The sequence below is a fragment of the Triticum aestivum genome, chromosome 4D (assembly GCF_018294505.1).
Source record: "Triticum aestivum cultivar Chinese Spring chromosome 4D, IWGSC CS RefSeq v2.1, whole genome shotgun sequence".
Lineage (NCBI taxonomy): Eukaryota > Viridiplantae > Streptophyta > Magnoliopsida > Poales > Poaceae > Triticum > Triticum aestivum.
In genome coordinates, this window is record NC_057805.1 from 393,341,469 (window position 1) to 393,347,856 (window position 6,388).

The window sequence follows — 6,388 nt, forward strand, 5'->3', positions numbered from 1 at the left end:
CCCGGAGCTTACGCTCGCTGCCTCCCCTTCGCGGGCTCCTCGCTAGCGGGGCAGGGCGCAGCATGCGCGCCGCGCGCGTCGACGCCACTATCGGCGCCGGATTCTTGCGAGGCCCTCTTGGGCGAGTCAGCAGACTCTTTAGAAGTTCCTTGAGAGCTGACGACCTTATGACCCAGCTCGGGGCATGCGCTGGCTAAGGTAAGCCACACCGAAGACTCTCCATCGGACTCATGGTCACGCAAAGACGCATACCCAACTTGACATAGAAGAATAAAAACTGCGATTTGTTTACATGAGGGGCTCCCCCTCTCAAAATGCTCTTACAATCTTTAGGGGCCGCGACCGAGTTTTTACGGGGTAAACAGCAGGGAAACATGGGATCAGCCGGATATGTCGCTCGCCGCGTCCTCCATGTCATCTTCAGACGCACCGCTGGCATCGCTGTCGCCGTCGTTGGCGTCGCCTCCACCTTCACCGGCGCCGGCATCGCCGTCGTCAATCACGTCGCATTCGTCTGTAGCGACCACCACCACGTCGTCTTCACAAGCGAAGGCTCTGACCAGTGAGTCCACATTGTCCTCCACCCACCGCGCCAGGTCGCCCCGGATGGCCTGCGGAACTGGGGCAATGGCGGCGTCAAAGTCAACATCCTGGTAGGTGTTCTGGAGGTGGCTGAAGACACGGGAGAACACGCGCCCGAGGAAGCCGCGACTCCTCTCTTCGACAAGCTGGCGAGCTCTATCGGATCGAGCTTCAAGACGCGTCACCACGTCGGAGAAGAAGCGAAGATGGCTGGCGTAGCCGTCCGTATGGGGATGAGGGGCATTCTTGTCGCAGATATGGCCCAATGCGGTGTTAGCCCTGTTCCTGAGAACCTGGAGCATGGGGGCGTGCTCGCGCTCCAATGTACCCCGCTGAAGCACTTCCTCCCTGTTCACCCGCGCAACGGCCTCGGCGTCATCAACCCGCTTCTCAAGAGAGAGCAGCTCGGCACGGGCGGAGGCCAACTCCGCCTCCGCCGTGACCAGGGCGGCTGCCGTGGCCTCCTCGCGCCTCTCTACCTCAGCAAGCCTGGGCCCCAGGCCAGCGGCCCTTCCTGCAACCTCAGTCTCCGCAGGCTGCAGCTTCAGGTCATGCCTACCCTCAAGACCCGCGGAAATTTCGGCCACCCAGCGATCGACCTCCTCCTGAGCCTTGGCCTCGCGCGCACGAACGACATCTTCCGCTTGGGAAACATGACGCTCCCTCGTCTCCAGCCGCTCAAGCTCAAGGCTACGCTCCACGGCCTCCAGTGCCAACGCCTCCTCGCGCCTCCGGATCTCTTCTTCTTCGGCCGGCGCCCCCCTCAGCGATGCAAGGACGGCTTTGCGTGCCTCCACCTGCTGCTCCAGGGACGCGCTCCAGGCCTGGAGCTCCCACACGCGCTTCTCCGCAGCCTCACGACGGCGGTCAGCCTCACGAGCTTCCTCCAAAGCTCTGGAGCAAGCCTCACGAGAGACCTTAAGAGACGCCTCGGCCTTCGCATTGTCAAGATCATGCTGACGACGGCCGAGGTTGATAGCCACCTTCAACTTGTGCCACTCCTCCGCCAACAGAAGACCCTCGGCCTCAAGGCGCGCGTCGACACCCGCAAGTTCTTCACCGAGTCGGTTCATCACACCCATCGCCTCCTGGAAGAGCTCATGACAAACAACGCTCCGCCCGTGCTCGAACTCAACCGCACGGCCCATCTCGTCCTCCGCCACGGGGGCTGTGGGCGAGGCCTGGAGCGGTGCGCCCCCTCTCAGTAGGGGGCTGGGGGCTGGCGCTGCCCCAGGCGCCAGCCGGGCCTCATGAGGGGCCCGAACTAGACAGGGCCCGCTGCCTGAAGAGGAGCCAAAGACCGAAGCCAACCAGCCACCGTCCATAACCAGAGGAGGGGTTCTGGGCACGCCCGACAAGCTCCAAGCAAGGCCGCCAAGGAGGGGCGACGAGGCCGTGGGCTCAAGGCGCCATGGAGGCGAGCGCGCCTCTCCAACCGACCCCGCGCCGGGAGTCGAGGAGAGAGGAGGCTGCTCCTTAGGAGATGCAACGGCCTTGGCGAAAGGGACCCTGAAGGACCACCGTCAGGAAGGAAAGCAGCACTCAAGAAATCACAAAGGTACAGTACTTACTCGTTGACGGTGATGTACTTCCTTCGCTTCAACGGCCCGAAGATATCACTGCTGCTCGGGGATCCTTTCCTCTTGCGGAGCTCCTCGAAGTCCACGCAAAGCCGGCACGGGGTGCGACCGGAGAAGCGCTCGAAGGGACAACTTCAAGGGTGCCGGGCTGCGGAGAGCAGTCGGGTGCCGTCCCACCGCGACCTCCCGAGACCTTCGGAGCTTCGGCCTCGGGAGCCGCGTTCTGCATCGTCTCAGCGACCGACACCCCAGGGGAAGGATCATGAGTTCCTGAGGACGACGCCCCAGGAGCCCCAGACGACATCTGCGCCTCAGCACTCGGGCCGCCAGCCTCCGGCGGTGCTCGCCCCCCTGCACCCACATTCGGGGCGAGCTCGGCGCCAGCGACGAAGAAGGGAACCACATTGACGGGGTTCTCGCGGGGCCCCACTAAGCCGTCCGGGCGCAACCCCCACTCATCAAAGGAAGGCATGTGCTCCACAAATTCTACCTTGTTTGTGCAGCGGTACAGCAGACAGCTCTTCCCAGGCATGTCGTCCGGCGAAGGGACACCCGTCAGGACCTCGAGCACTGTTCGCCGCGTCTCAAGAGGGAGCCCGGACTCCTGGAGCCTCATATGATCCTGACTGCTGAGCAAAGCCCACATTGGGCGAGAATGGCGCTGAAGTAGAGCGACTCGGCGCCTGATGAACTCCTTCACCACCATAGGCGCAGTCACGCCGCGGTCCTTCAACCTCCTCAGCCTGAGCCAGACGGGGACAAGACAGGATCTCGCGAGCCTCTTGTGGCCCCAACCGGAGTTGGGAACGGCAGGTGCTGACGGAGAATGGAGCAGAGGGCTGAGCACCCCGGCATCGACAAATACCCACCGTGTCCAAAACTCGCTCGTGGATGGAGGAAGCTCGAAGTCGATCCCTGCGCCTACCGTCGCAGCCACAGCCTGGAAGCTCACGCACCCCGAGCTTTGCCGAGGATCAATCAGGTGCAACGAGAAGAAGTGGCAGAGAAGGGCCACAGAAGGAGCAATGCCCACCATGGCCTCGCAAACAAAGGCGAAGACGGCAAGAAGGGTCACGGATTGGGGATCAAGGTGCAGCATGTGGATCTGGTAATGGGCAAGCACTGCGTTGAAGAAGGCGGAGAAAGGAGGAACCAGGCCAGCCCAAAGGGCGTCGATGAAGAATGGGACCTCGGTGGCTGTCCTATCGATGCGAGCTTGAGCCGCAGGCCAGGCCACCATCTCTCCCCACTCATTGAAGCTGGAGGCGAGCATGGGGCACACCTTGTCCATGGCTTCTTGGTTGAGCACCAGCGACCTGCCAATGGCAGGCTCAATGGCCGGACGTAGTTCGGCGGAGGACAGGGTCTTCTTCCCTTTCTCCGTCTGGTCCGGCGCCGTGGCGATGGGAGGACTGAGCTCAGATCGGATTGGTAGAAGGGGCTGAGCTTCGAGGAAGTGGAATGATTGGGGGAGTGCGCCGCAACAATGAGAGGAAAACCGTGTAGACCGCGGTGGCCGCCTAGCCAGGCGGGTATCAAGGCTGCGTGGGGAAGCAGAGATGCCCACGTCCAATCAACCGCCACGCGTCGACCAAGGCCGCAGGCTATTGGGGCCCGCGGCGCTTCGCACTTGCCCTTTGGCTTCGACTCGAAGCCAAGTCCGAGCGCGCCTTGGGCCGGGGGCTACTGTCGGCGTTCTGGGAATGGGGGTCCCCAAACTTGCCTGCCTGCGGCTCACGGCGTGGCTCCACAAGCGGGCCCATACGGCCCATCTTCACCAGCAAGCACTCAAGACCCTCGCGAGGGGCCAAGCCTCGCGAGGCAGATGACACAAGACCTCCTCGGGAGCGGCCTCACCAGGTTGGCTCGCGAGGGGCGGAGAGATCAAGGCGAGGCGAACCTCGCGAGGTTCTCGTGACGTGAGCCATGACGATCAAGATCAGGCGGGCGCCATCGCGCGCAGTGTCCTTGTTTCCCCTTTGGTGCTAAGGAGGCAAGCGTAGGCACGGAGTACCGAGGCATCAAGCAAAGGTTTCCATATCAGTGCAACAAGACCAAGACCGGCAGGACGGCAAGGCGGAGGTCACCATGGAGCCCAAGGCGGCGTCACCACCAGAGCCATTTGCAGGCGAAGACCGCTTTTGTCAGGATAACCTGTACTAGTTGTCCCCTTTCAAATTGGCCATTGTTGGCTCCCTTCCCGCTCAATATTTAGGGAGAGGACCAGGGCCTATATAAGTAGGACTAGCCACCACCATAGGAGGCAACTCATCAAGAGACAACCGAGCCTCAGGCATCTGATCTTTAGCTGATCCCTAGCCACACACCAAGCACAAGAACACCTCAGCCTCAGGAGGCTGTTCTTCCCCTTGTACTGTTCATCATCAGCCCAAGAGGCGATCCACCACCACCACACTGGGGTAGGGTATTACACCACAATGGTGGCCCGAACCAGTATAAATCTTGTGTCTCTTGTGTTGTGAGTTCGTTGAGTTTACCATTGAGATCTTAGCAAGCTAGGACATGGATCGATCGGGGGAGAACTTTGCGCGCACCCCAGAGTTCGAACCTTAAGGGTTTTGCCGGAACCCGTGATCCGACATAGCTGTCCCCTTTCAAATTGGCCGTTGTGGGATCCCTTCCCGCTCAATATTTGGGAAGAGGAACAGGGCCTCTATAAATAGGACTAGCCACCATAGAACACAGGCCCGGATCTCATCTTGATCAAATCCTCACGCACACAAGTTCACCAAGCACAAGAACACCTCTCCTCGGGAGGCTGTTCTTCCCCTTGTACTGTTCATCCCCAGCCCGAGAGGCAATCCACCACCACCACACGGGAGTAGGGTATTACACCACAACGGTGGCCCGAACCAGTATAAATCTTGTGTCCCTTGTGTTGCGAGTTCGTCGAGTTAGCTTAGCGATCGCGAAGCGTGTGAGGGCGTGATTTGTGAGGGAGAGATCTTCGCGCGCACCCCAGAGTTCGAACCTTAAGGGTTTTGCCGGAACCCGAGATCCGACACGCCCCTGGCAATAGGATCAAACAAAGCAGGTACAGGCAACGGAATAACATCATGAATAATCTCACTAAAGACCAAGTTATATGGAACATCCATAGTGGTGTTCTCGCTATCAATAAAGTGGTGGTGTGCCATAGCCCCGCGATCTAGGTAAACCTTGGGCAAATGATAATCATGATGGCGTATCTGAATTTTAAAGTAAGTCGCCAAGCGAGTAACATAAATAGCACCATGTATTTTGCCCTTGGATCTGTTAATATGGAGGCGACGTGCCACAGTAGCTCCCAAGCTATAGGTGTTGTCGCCGTAAAGTGCACAACGTAAAACAACAAAGTCTGGAGCACCGAGCGCACCTACCTTCTCTCTAGCAAGCAAACACTTCGTAATGAATAGAGCAAAATAATGTACAACCGAAAAGTGTAAGCTAGTGGCAGTGACACCTGATACCCCTCTCTCATCCTCCACTGTCAGAGTACGGTAAAAACCATCAAACTCCGCGGGCTTAGGCTCTACTAAACCACCATCAAAAGGAAGCAAGCATATGTCACAAAATTCTGTAAGCGGTATCTGATGGGGTTCAGCATATAATCTAAACTGAACCTCAGGGGGATTATTCCTACTCAAGAAATTAAAACTTTGCACAAAGGAATTTGTGAGGAGATGATATTGTTCACATTCAGCTGCGATGAAGTCAGCGAGGCCGGCATTAGCAGCATATTGTGCAAACTCCTGAAGGATTTCGGCACTGTAACGCCCGGATTATCAAGCTACAGTAATCCCACGCTAATGGTGCCACGTCACCACAGTTGCTGTTGCTAATCTACCGTTAGGTCAAACCGTTTCAAAATTCAAATTTAAATTAATGTCGACAATAAAAGTTTTTCAAAATTAAAAACAAAAATGTTCGGGAGATGCCAAATAAGGCATAGTTAATTATGGTGAAGTAAACACATTTTTAGAAAACGCCTAAATATTTTAAAATGATGTAAAACAGAAAATAAAATAAATAAAAAGAAAAGAAATGCAAAAGGAGGAAGAAAAGGAACCCCCTGACCTCCCTGGGCCTTAGTCATCTGGGCGGCCCAAACCAGTAGCCCACCTCCCCCGGTCGCCTCCCTCCTCCCTGTTCACCCGACCCAGTGACCGCGCTCGCCGGTCGCCGCCGAACCCTCTCGCCGTCCCCGTCGGCGAAGGGATAAGGGC